This window comes from Nestor notabilis, unplaced genomic scaffold (assembly GCF_000696875.1).
Source record: "Nestor notabilis isolate BGI_N333 unplaced genomic scaffold, ASM69687v1 scaffold32804, whole genome shotgun sequence".
Lineage (NCBI taxonomy): Eukaryota > Metazoa > Chordata > Aves > Psittaciformes > Psittacidae > Nestor > Nestor notabilis.
In genome coordinates, this window is record NW_009925691.1 from 38,425 (window position 1) to 51,232 (window position 12,808).

The window sequence follows — 12,808 nt, forward strand, 5'->3', positions numbered from 1 at the left end:
TTATTTTAATGGTCTCCAACCTTCTGATTTACAGACAATGGAGATCCAGATCCCAGAAAAATTGTTATTTTAGTTATTATTTGTGAGCACCCTCATGGTGACCCAGACTGAAAGCTGCCAATTAGGTGTTTTTTATATATATTACATATATATATGTGTGTGTATAATCTTGTGAGCAAATATTTCCAGAGACTATAAACTTCAAACGCAAACAAACCAGCAAGCCTGTCTCAAAAACAGAAATAAGGGTAATTAGTGTGGTCTAAATATCAGCACTTCATATTTTAATTCTGAAGAACAAAAATATCCCCATTTCTCAATGAAAATTAAATTAATATCTCCTACAGTTTTCAGTAAAAAGAGACTTATTCAGAAGTTAAAGTACCAGTTAGGTGGGAACACAGAACTCTTAAAACAGGTTTAAGCTTTTCAACACAAATACTCATGAAACTCCAAATGCTCTACCAGCTTTGCAGTTGTACAGCCTGAACCCAGAAAGTGAACATTGTATGATGGAAGGAAAAGTAAGGTATTTTATATGGACAGATGTTAAGATATTGGTTTTCCGGCAGACTTTTCTCCTGTGATCATGTTTGCTTTTATACCAAGCACCAGGCAAACCAGCATTACTGAATTTTGCTCAAAGCCCCTCTGCAGCCTACCACTACATCTGCCATCCAGAACAGTCAGCACCTCGGCAACTACCCATCTGAGCCATAAAAATTCACATATTTCACATTTTCAATCCCACCAGAACATACAGGTTACATACAGATAGTTAAAGGAACCCAACAAATGAGACACCCAGGTCAATAAACCAGAAAGCAAACAAAATCCCCGAGAGGAATGTTTCTTTTCACCACTTTCACAGCAATTTCCCTGTCCTCGAATCTTTGTGTTTTGATGGATGTGATTATATACACAATGGGAAGCCATACATCCATAAGAGAAGTAAAAGTTGTAGAAAGACAAGACTGGGCTAGCTGATAGACATGAAGAAAATGGACAGTCTTTTGGATGCCCATTCATCTCCGCATGTTTCATATCTTTGAAATGAGTTACAACAGTACTGGTAGGCAGGTAAAGAGCATGCTGAACTCAGGATGAAACATTTACGGTAGGAACTCGGTGCTGATCACAGCAGTGATGACCTGTAACTGCCCTTCCCAGCTGTCTTCAATATTCAGACCCAGAGCAGTGTTCAGACACAAAGCATGAAAAGGATTTACTCACCACTGAAATACGTATAGGTGTGTTTTGCGGAGAGGTCAATGACATCATCTGTATACTAATTTCTCTAACAAAAAATGCTAGCAGGGTTAATCCAACAGGAATGATTGTACTTACATTACAACTGAATTCAAACCAAATATTTGCTAGCTGAGCAATTTTTCAGCATCACATGATGAAGAGGAATGGAAGCTGAAAGGAGAGTGATCACCTATCTCGAGATTGACTTCCTGCTCCACATAAGCTGAAAGGCTGCACAGGTTTTTGTGGTTACTTGTTCAAACTACATCTTACTTGCTGCAGTTTTGCTAATAATAAAACAGCATGTGAGCAGCCTTTAGAGCTTACAGCTTCCTGACAATGTTAAGTATAAAAGATGCTGTAATAATTCAAGTGGACCTTATAGAACTTATTTATGTCCACTTTGTTACTAGCTAGAAAGAGTTTTGGTCTGCTTGATGGATATTCTATAATAGAGTGTTCTCATTGCTCAAAAAGGCCACACCAACTGGTACTTCATAAAGTCAGTGAAAATCCTCCTAACATACAAAAAAACCAACTTAGTGCTTTGGTTAAGACCTGCAACTCACCATTCAACTTTACTTTTTCTAGTTGACTGTCTTAGTATGTGAAACAGAGATAGGGCAGTCAGGCAGGGAAGAAAAAAGCCAGGATCATGTGTGGAAATGCAATAGGTACAATTAGACTGAAGGAAAGATTCAGATTTGTAGGAATTGTGGAAAGCACAGTTTCACTTTACTGATCCCTTTCAACTAGACTGCCTATACAGAAACCGCATTTCAGACAAGATACTGACCCAAGCAGTCAGGGTTTAGTGGTAGTTCAAATGTAAAGGAAAGCTACGCGCAGATATTCATTCTAAAGTTGCAATGGGGAAATGAGATTTCTTTTTCTGGTGATCCCATAAAACTCAAAAAGTATACTCCTTTGAGAAGCAGGCGCCCATCCTCATGTTTTACTTGTTAATTAAAATACTAAAGGCTTCATATAACTATCAGCTGTAAGCAAACTGGTGCAGTTAACATTTCAAATACATGTTTGAGACATGACCTGAATGTTACCACAGTTGACTCTTTTATGTTTCCATTTTCATTCAGCTTTTATACAGAATAAAAGACATGAGCATATAAATGCACAAGTGTACTATTAAATTCATAAAATCCTATGCTCGTTTTTGGCTGGGTAACATGTGCAAAGCTATAAAAATTGAATTAAGACAAATTTGAAATGCTCTTTGTTTTTCTGTTGTTTTAATTTCCATTTTTCATGTTTTTTTCCAGAGGCTGGTTTTAGCCTATTACACACAATACCTGTCTGTTTCTTGCCCTGCCAATCATTTGGCCATATATTTTACTGTTCATTGGTGCTTGCAGATCTTAAGGTTTTGTATTCTGCAGCAAGCAATATGAAATATATTTACTGATCTTAAAAAATAAGTCTTTCATAGGAATGTGCTCTAGCTAAATCGGAGAGATAAGTATTTAAATTTCTGCTAGCTTTGTGCAGCAGTGTTCAGCATGGGAGCTTTTCAGACATTAATGGGAAGCTGGCCTGCAACCATTACCCGCAGCAGATCAACACTTTTAAATACATCACTTCTTTTTCAGTCATTAGTGTCTTCTTAAAACAACATCGTGCTTTGTTTTCTTGATCAAAGCCACAGACTTAGGAGTTTGAAAATAAATTTCACTTTGGTATTTTCCTTTCAAAACACGTCAGACTCACAAGCAGGCTAATCTCTTGTGATGTATTATGATGGATTGCGCTTACCCATGCAAATTGTCTGGATAGACAGTGTGCTACTCATTAAAAGAGATTATTCTCCCCTTCACACATTAGTGCCACGTGTGCTCACACAAGGGTGAGACCTTGATGGACCTAAGTGTTCACATATGAATCTTGAGGAAATGCCACTTTCCTGGATCAATCACCGGGCTGGGAGCTGCACTTTGGCTGGGGTTGAGGAGACACCAACCATCCCACAGGCATCCTATCCTGTTCCTGGGATACCTCAGGACATGGTGGGCTACTCTGGAACGGAAAACTGCTGCTCTGAAGGACTATCTTTGCAAGTCATTGCACCTCTATGACCTTCACAACCATTTCCTACCTCAGCAATTGCACTTATAACACCTTTACACACAGATTATTATTCTCTAGTTTACTGAAGCACTTCTCCACACTTCCAGTGCATGAACATCTTGCTTCTGGACTTCACTGGGAATTTTGTTTGAGTTAAGGCAAAGAATTACCCTATGACTGCTTCAAGAGCTCAGGTATTTCTCTTCAAACATACTACAGCTCTGACTTCGTTAAAAAAGTGGAAAGGTTTAAACTACCCATGTATCTTCATAATTAAAAAAAAAAATGAAATGCTTTATGTTCTGTTTGTTTCCTCTCTTCTGTGGTATACGAAAGAAAGACTACATTATCTAAATTAGGGCAGAGTCTGACATTCCAGGAAAGGTAGAATCCTTTAGCTGGGAAGGAAAAAAGCTATCAGTGAAATTACTAAACACAGCTGATCTCCTGTTAAATCCCTATGCTGTCATACTAGAACAAATACCCGATTAATTATATTCTTGTTTGTTGTGATCCAGAATACTTTATTTATCGCCTTAATATGCATCTACTGCTAGACATCTAATGAGCAGTAGCTTTTTCCAGTAATGCAGATAATCTCTTCATAGAGAATTAGTTCTTGGAAAGTAGAAATGCACCTTTCCTCAAATCCATTTTATACTTTCAATTCCCAGGAGAACATGGAGTGGATCATAAGGAAGGAAAGGAAGAGGGAAAGACAGATTATGGATGTTACAGTAATATTCTTTTGTTCAACATCTGCATGCTAGAGAGATTACACAATCTTCAGCAGATCAGCAAAAGAAGATTTGAAGCGACTAGTGTTAAACCTTCTGAGCAACTGAAACACTCTTCCTTCTTCCTTAGTGCCCACCTCAACCTTTCCACAGCTAAGAAATATTCCAAATCTCACCAAGCTGTTAGCTGTTTCAAACTTTTAAAAACCACTGAATGCCATAAGCCAACAACCCCGGAGTAAATGTAGTATTAGCAATACAGACTCGCAAAAAGATCCAACATCTGCTGGTAGAAGACATGGGCCCCTCTTCTTCCCCTGACAAGATCAAGTAAAATTCTAGGAAGAACCATAAAAACCCACAAAGCACAGCTAGCACCCTTTTTTGCATTGTAAACCCACATTGTTTAACACAGAAATACAAGTTTCTGTGATTCTCAGCAGCAGCACAGTCCACCCAGAAAACGAAAAATGGCTGAACTCGTGAAAGCAATGCAGAAGCCCCAAATCTTTTGTTTCCCTCACTACGTAGTGAACATGGAGACAAAAAATGCTATTTTATAGCCCTTAAAATAGGAGAGGTCCAGCTAACACAAGGGTGAGATAACACTTACCAGTAGACATTTATCATGGAAAAAACAGTTTTCCATCATATTCATGATGAATCAGACCAGCTAGCTGCTGAAACACCAAGGAACACCACAGCTCCAATCTGCCCAGCACTCGACACGTGAGGCAGGAGGCCTTAGTTCACACACCGAGTCCCATGAATTAACATGGGACATCTCTCCATCACATCAAATATTAACTTGCTTGTTGGTTCCATAGTCTGTGTTTACAGCCACATAACTGGACTGAACTGCACACAACAGCACATGGAGTTCACAACTGATGGTCCTCTAATGACTATAAATCCAGCAGAAAAACATCAAAGGTGGCTGGGCTTGAGCCAGAGAAGACATCTCAGTGGAGTTCACTTTCCTCTCTTGAGGCTCCTACAAACTTCTGCCAGACTCCATTGCTGGCTGCACTCTGCAGCAGCCCACCCCTACTGAGATCAATCACCCCACAGTGAAACACCCAAACTTTACTACAGAAAGATATTTCTACTTACATTCTGTAAACACAGCATATATTTTTCAAATACCAGGCAACTGGTGGGATACAGAAATAAAGCACAAGCTTTGTCGCTGACTACATGGTTGCACAAGGATGCAACGCTGCTGGGAAGTGAAAGATCATTCACTGAACTTCAGCTCTTTAGCAAGGTGGAGACATAAAAATTACATTCCAAATGTTCAAACAAAGCCAATATGATGGAAAATCATTGTATAATCAGGGTGAATCTTTCTCTTGTTTTCCCAGGTGTTGAGAGCCCCTGACAAAACCATCTGTGGTAAAGTGGGATGTAAGCTTACACAGGGCTCACCTGGATGCTAAGGCCATGAGGATATCTATGAAGAAAACAGGATTTTCTTTTAGGGGAAGGATGGCGGTTTCAGGGATGATCTGCCATAACTCCGGAACACAGCCAATGTGGTAAGCCTGCTCTGGCCCTTGGGGGGTCATTCTCCCTCCTTCACAGTCTGAGCAGGGATGATCCCAGCAGCAGACATGACCACTTCGTGCAGAAGTCTCAGTGGATTTGGCTGCAGAGAGATGAATCCCTATTTATGTACCACTGCTGTAGATCGGGCCATATACATCAGTGTAGTGACCCCACTTTCTGTGATATAAACAAAGCCCTGAACTTCCTAAAAAGCACACCAGGCACACCCTGAAGAGACATGGCTGATTTTACTACTTGCTTCAGATTCCACTGGCTGTAGTCTTAAAACACATTAATAAAGTATAAATCTACTGAGAACAAATTCCCCAAGATTTATCTTGCAAACAGCTCTTTGGCTAAATTTCTTGTGACTTGAATTATTTGCCACCTAACATTCCACATCTGATCCAAACAAATAATGTGCTACTTTGACCTGATGCATAGTAATGTGGTGTGAAGCAATAAGAGTCTATTTGCTGGGCGTCGCTGAGACATAATGTGGAGGAATACTGTGTCGATTTGCAGAGTGAATCAAAATGCCTCAGCTTTCTCTTTTGTGATATCTGCAAATCGCTGAATAATGTGGTTCACTGACCAAGTGAATTATTTTCAAGGAGTTTGGCACGTCTTTAATTACAAGATATGTAAAGATGAAATAGAAACATGCTGTGCATACTTCTTTATGGCTGCTGAACTTTTCTTACGGAAAGGCACCTGTTTTTATTAAACTGTCTCTAGAAGGCATAAAATGTACAAGGTATAGGTTGACAATATGTTTCTCAATGCATATAACTTAGCAGCTGAGCAAGCTTATAAGGTACAGCTCAACCATGTATACATATTGTACCTACATACACAAAGCTACGCATGCATAAAGATACAAATATACAGAAAATAGATTTCTTCCTATTACAAATGTCTTTAAACGTAGGCACCATACCAACAGTATTATAATGTTTCTCTTGCAACTGAGGAAGACTCAAAAAAATCCACATCAGGCCCTCTTTACTAAACATTTGTGTGCCCTTTACGCTTCAAAAATAAGGAATTTGCATGCTGACAATGATTATGTAAATGCCCCGTGCTGAGACACAGGTCCCCAGAGGATTCCCCAGCTGAAAGCAATTCTCCTTTAAAGGTTTCATCATGGTCCAAATCAGTGGTTCTTAAGACACCATTTTCAGTAACGCAGTAAATGCCCTGTTACATGATTGTCTTTCTCTTTGCTCTCAGGCCATGAGCACGTCTTGCTTCCTAAGAGCAGCCCCAGTAAAGGGTCTCTGCGGATTTTGAAGGGCTGTGGCAGATGACATGCATGCTTTAAACCTCCACTAAAATGTGTCAGTTTGACTCAATTGACCAAAATTCATACCCGACCCTACATGCAGCAGGATGTGGGTCTAGATGACCTCCTGAAGTCCCTTTTAACCTTAATTATTCCATGATCCTACAATCCTGAAATAGCTAACCCTTCAGGATGCAGCAGCCACTGCAGAAACGCTCACCTAATAGTATTGTGGCCTCACCCTGGACAGAGCTGGACTGTTTTGATCATTTAAGTCAGGGCTGTAAGGTTTTATCTAAAGTGAAGATTCAAAACATCATGGCATCAGTGTAACTGAAGTGTGCCTTCAATTTGGTAACAAATATTGTGAAGGAAGCATGATTTCTCAGCACCTGTACTGTTAGAGGTGCTGTGCTTGGAAATGCCAGGAACTTACCGTCAAGGCTTTCCCCTAACTGCCAGTTATGTGTAACTTTGGCAACATGCTTAAATGTGCATTCTAGGAAACTAGTTTTATAGGAAAAAAGCTCATGTAACAATTGGGGAGTTTTTTCATACTTAAGGCACCTCATGTGAAAACTTATCTCTGAAATTTCCCTTACTTCAGGAGAAGGATCATTAAAAAATTAGAATGAATTATGAAACTACAAACTGCTACATGTCAATTTGACTGACCTATTACAAAATTCCTTCATTTGTTCAGGCACCCAGAACTTGGAAGAGAAGCACAGCACAAATACACCTCAACCCACAGACTGAATGGACCCCTGTTCTTTTGGTTTTATACACCTGCAATCTCTGTTGATGGGAATGAACAATCCAAGTGGTGTGTTTCACTTACTAAAAGGATTTCCCTGACATTCTTCTCACTTTAAAATAAATACATAATTTATTTTTTTTAATTGAAAACCCAAACAAGCAAGCCACTGTTCTCCACTACTGTAACATCAACCTCCTGTTTTAAAATGGAATAGAAAGTCTGAATTAAAAAAACAACCTCAGGCAGCAGTTCTGCTTCTACAGCTTCTTTCTCTCCTCTCATGAATGTCCAGTGCCACATAGGAGAACACACAGATCCCAACCCCAACCACGAATGTCAATGGACAACATGTTCTCACACAGGCTTTCACCACCTGGGTAAAGTGCACCACACAGAACTGCCAGTACAGACTGTGCTTGATTGACTGCAAAGAAACAGCTCAGCACCTTGTACCTTCACAGCCTCTCATTGCTTCAAACTGAGGTACATCTTCAGTGCACACCTTGCACCAAATCACACCAAGACCATTTGCATCAAGAACAAAATAAATACAGGGTGGACAAGAACAAGCAGATTCACAGTTGCCATGACACAGCTTTAATATCGTTTGAGTCCAGCTACGCATATAGCCATGCCCATGAAAAGCTCAGCAAAGTGTCATTGCTTGTGTATATTCCTATTGTAACAATTACATCATAGTGGTTATGGAGTGCAATTAGGCTAATGCTAAGATGGCTGGAGCTGGCTTGTAATGATATCATGTGAAGTGAAGGCACTACACTTTCCAGGAAAAGCAGCCATCAGAGAAGGACACCCTGCCTGGAGCACAGCTCTTGTCCTGCTGAGAAAGCTTTGGGCTTGGAAGCAGAATTTGACCAGCATAGCGAGTGTGTTAAGCAACAAAACCTAGAAGACAGGCTTTATTTCTAAAGCATATTATACTGTCTCTAGATAAAGACACCCAGTGTTCGGTGTTGCAGCCAAAGACCTTAGAAGTCAGAGAGCAGCAGGACAGCATAGTGACAATGTAACCCAAGAACACGTAGTTACAGAGCAGAGCAGACCTGCTTGGTCTGAGCCCTGTCTTGGGACACAAGAAAAGCGCACCGTCTCCTTCCATGCTTTGATTCCTTTTGGAAAGGAACCAAGGCACAGACAGGTAGGAAACCACAACACGCTCCCAGAGGTGCTGCAGACTGGATGGGCAGAAGCCCAAGATCACAGGGCTTACTGAAAAGCCTGCACTTCCCTCCACACAGGCACAACCACATGGACCTGGTGCTATTCCAAGGAATCCTTTTATTCCACCAGCTGCTACTACTGAGGTCTGAAACCGAGAACCAGTATATGATCTCATGGATGAGTGCAAAGCTCACAAGCTCTCATGTCTTAACAGAGAAGAAGAAAGGCTCTGTTTAGTTGTGCCAGAATAAATGAAGTACAAAGGTAGCTAGGAGCCTCTTGAAGCTGTTTAGTGCTGGCAGTCAATTTGAATCACTCTGAAGAAAAGCTTAAGATTTCTTAGAGCAGTACTACACCTTGATGACTTTATTTCTGTGATCCTGGGCTGGTCTGCACTGCAAGGATGTGGACTGTCTGCCCGTTTCCCCAGGTTGTTTCTGCACACAGCAGTAAGAGGATCTTCCCCAACTGGACATGGGGCTTTCCAGAGGCTCTGTGCTTTTTCTATAGCCCCAGAGCAGTCTGTGTGGGATAGGAGCTGGGCTGAGGGGCTCACCTGGACTATTCGGTGGCAGGTTTTCTAGTGGGTGTCCGGAAATGTCACTCCAGCTGTGCTACTGCTGTGTTCAGACAGGGGACAAAAAGAGAAGGAAAAAACCCAACAGCAGTGTGGGACAGGGACCAAGTGTTCAGAGGAATTTATACTTCATCATTTAAGGACAACGTTTTAAAACTGTTGCAATGTTTGCCTGCCAGGAAAAGCAAAACACTGCTGGTCTACATTTTATAATTCAGATTTATAACAAACAGCCAAGCCCTAGCAGAATACTGTTGCTCTTCATTTAGGAAATTAATCAATGCATACTTCTTTTTTAATTCATCTGCATAAAACCTCTGAGTTTGTGTCCAACCAGCTACACACGAGACTCAGTGAGACAGCAGCATAACCACTTTGAAAAAGTATCTGCAAGCAGTAAAATAACAAGAAATCAGGAATTTCTGTAGGAGATGACGCAAAAGCAATTTCAGACAGGAGAACAATACAAACCCCTCTGTCTCTGCCTCCAGGGTAAGCAGCAGCAACAATAAACAAGCATCCTTTCCTCCTCACAAACCGTGAACGGTTACCGGACAAAATAAATCCTTTCATCAATAAGGATCCGTCAGATATGCTTCCTTCTTTCTTCCTGTAAAATTCATTTGTAAAATTAACACCACCACATACATAGCCTCCTAGAGAAATAATTGATCCCACTGCCCTGGAGAGGAGCCATGTTATTGGATGATGGCAATGATTACAATTTCATGCGTATTATTTCCGTTTGCAGAAGGCTGACGCCAACGCACACATGCAGGCTTATGTGAGGACTTCTGAAAATAAAAGAATTAAAGAAAACAAACCAGAAAAGTTATCATGCAATGTAAGACTTGTTGATTTCTTTGCCACCTCTTGTGCTAAAGAAAATAAACCATCTACTCAATCAACATGTGCTACCAATAAGTTGGGATAATTAATGGCAGACTGCTGAGGAGCTGAGAAGTATTTCTCACCAGCATAGGAAAGAAGCCCAAGTTGGCTTCAGTTTTAAAATTGCTCACAGGAAACTACCTAGCCAGACGGAGCTGCAAACCTGCTTGTCTTTCAGAAAGAGGAGGTGGTGTGGAAGGAGGAAGAAGGTAACACTAGTTTTAGTTCAAGTAATGTCAGGACCCATTATAAGGTAAGAACATTCGTGTGAAAGAAGCATGACACCTCCAGTTCTCTGAAATGGGTTTTCTTCCCAATGTTGGTGGCTGACATGAAATGCAAAGAAATAAAAAGTGTTAATCCAAAGGATTTCTTAGGTTTCAAATACATACAGATAATGTTATAGTTAGTTTTTAATCAATCTGCCAATCAGCACAAGTGCCCAATTGGCTTCAGTGTTGCTTAAAATCTGTACATTTGTAGGTGATTCACAGTGAACAACGGCATCTGGTACTATAATCAGGAAGTTACACAGATCAATTTTGTACAGGTGGGGTAATCCTGTCCTTATTAACTACACAAAGCTCTTGCCAAAAAAATAAAAGTAGTACAAGTCATTTAATTAAAATGGTTGTTTCCTATCATCCAGAATCTCAGGTTTATAAAGTAAAGATTAAAATCAAATTAATGGAGTCTTACGGCTGATTTGCCTTCCCACAGTTTGTCAGCACAGCTAATACAGATCTTCTCTCCCTGCAAGAAAATGCATTTTTCCTAGTTCCTACATACAAATCTTTGGTAGAGAAAACTGTGTCATCAGCACTGCCTAAATCTGTGGTCTGTGGTGGGAGATTCACCATGGTACTAAGGTGTCACAGGCATCTAAGAACTTGTTTGAGACAACTTCTGTTTGTTTGTTTTTTTACAGGGAGAAATGCAAGAATTTCAGAAGAGAAGGCTGTTAACATAGATCAGTCAATATCAAATCATTGGGCATCTCTGGCTTTCAATGAAAAGAAAGCATTAACTCTCCAGATTTGCCTTTCTCTGCCTCCTAAAATAGTAGTACTAACAACACTGGAGTGCAGGCAAGTAAAGTAATATTAAAACCAGCTTTCTCTCCACAAGGTAATGCGTATGACTTTTTTCAGGGGAGGATTAACTTCTTCATGTTCAAAGAAAACTAGGGCAAGCAGAAATGCAAGCACGGAAATCTAAAAATATTATTTTAGTCCACAGAAAAGTAATTCTATACGAAATCTGTGGGAGGAGAAATAGAACATCTCCAAAAGAAACTTGCACACATTGGAGAAACATTTCCTTAAAGTGGAAGTGTAGCTTGAAACCCATAACTACATTACATTAAAAAATAAAAACAGTTATGACTGAGTAAGGACCTTTGAAGGACCTTAGATAACATTCGACACCCTACACTCAAATAGACACTGTCAGTCAAGGAACGCATCCAACATCAAGCTGAATCCTTGCAGACATTTTAAGCCTCAGTGGAGGGAAGGGCTGGTGAACACATTTTTCCATGGGTTGGAAAAAAAAAAGGAATATAAAATGACAGGAGATTTACTTTCTTAAAATTGACTTTTAGGTGGAGATGCAAAGACAAAGCTGTTCACATTCAAAGACATATCACTCTAGACAGTGGCTGGAAAAGCAACAGATAATGGGTGTCTACTTTTTCAGCTGACATGCTGGGGAATCTGAACTAATCTGAACTATCTGAACTGGAATGATGCCAGACTGAATGTCTCCTTAGAACTAGTATCTCAACCCATTAAAAACTTGCTTCACCCAACAGGTACTTTTCCTGTGGGTAGACAGAGTGGTGCAAGGCAAACCTTGCTTGTAGTGATGGTTCTTGACACAGACTGCAAGGACAGTTGTGATTAACTTGGACCTTTATGCAATTCAAGGCTGAGTTTTGTCACAAAGGAAACAATGTTCTGGTTTTAGTATCTGCTGAATTTCTAGTGTAATAGGTTTCCCCTTGAAATAACTTCTCAGGATGTTTCTGGAGCAGGTGTAACCTTTCCTCCATAAACCCTGAGATAATGTAACTATAATGATTTTCCAAATAAAAAGTGAAAGGCTATCAGGACAAATATCTCCAATTTTATTCCACTGAGATATTATCATAGTGATGGTAATAATTCCACGGAGGAATTACTTAGAATACACACTCATCTGTGACCTGACCCAGCTATAACTCAAATGATACCTTTCCTAAGTTAGAAGAATTTATTTTCATTTTCAACTGAGCTCATCTAATCAAAATGCTTCATTGTGACAAAGAGTTCATTGTTCCTGTGCAAACTGCAGCTACCACTAAAGCCCTGCTATTAAGAACCAGAGAGTGCTACAGCAAATTCAGGGCGAGCTCAACTTGGGAAGAGAACTTTCAGATGAACAAAATAAATAGTGCATTATACTTGTTATTAAAAAAGTATACATTTAACACCCCCTGTTGGTAATTTCCTGTA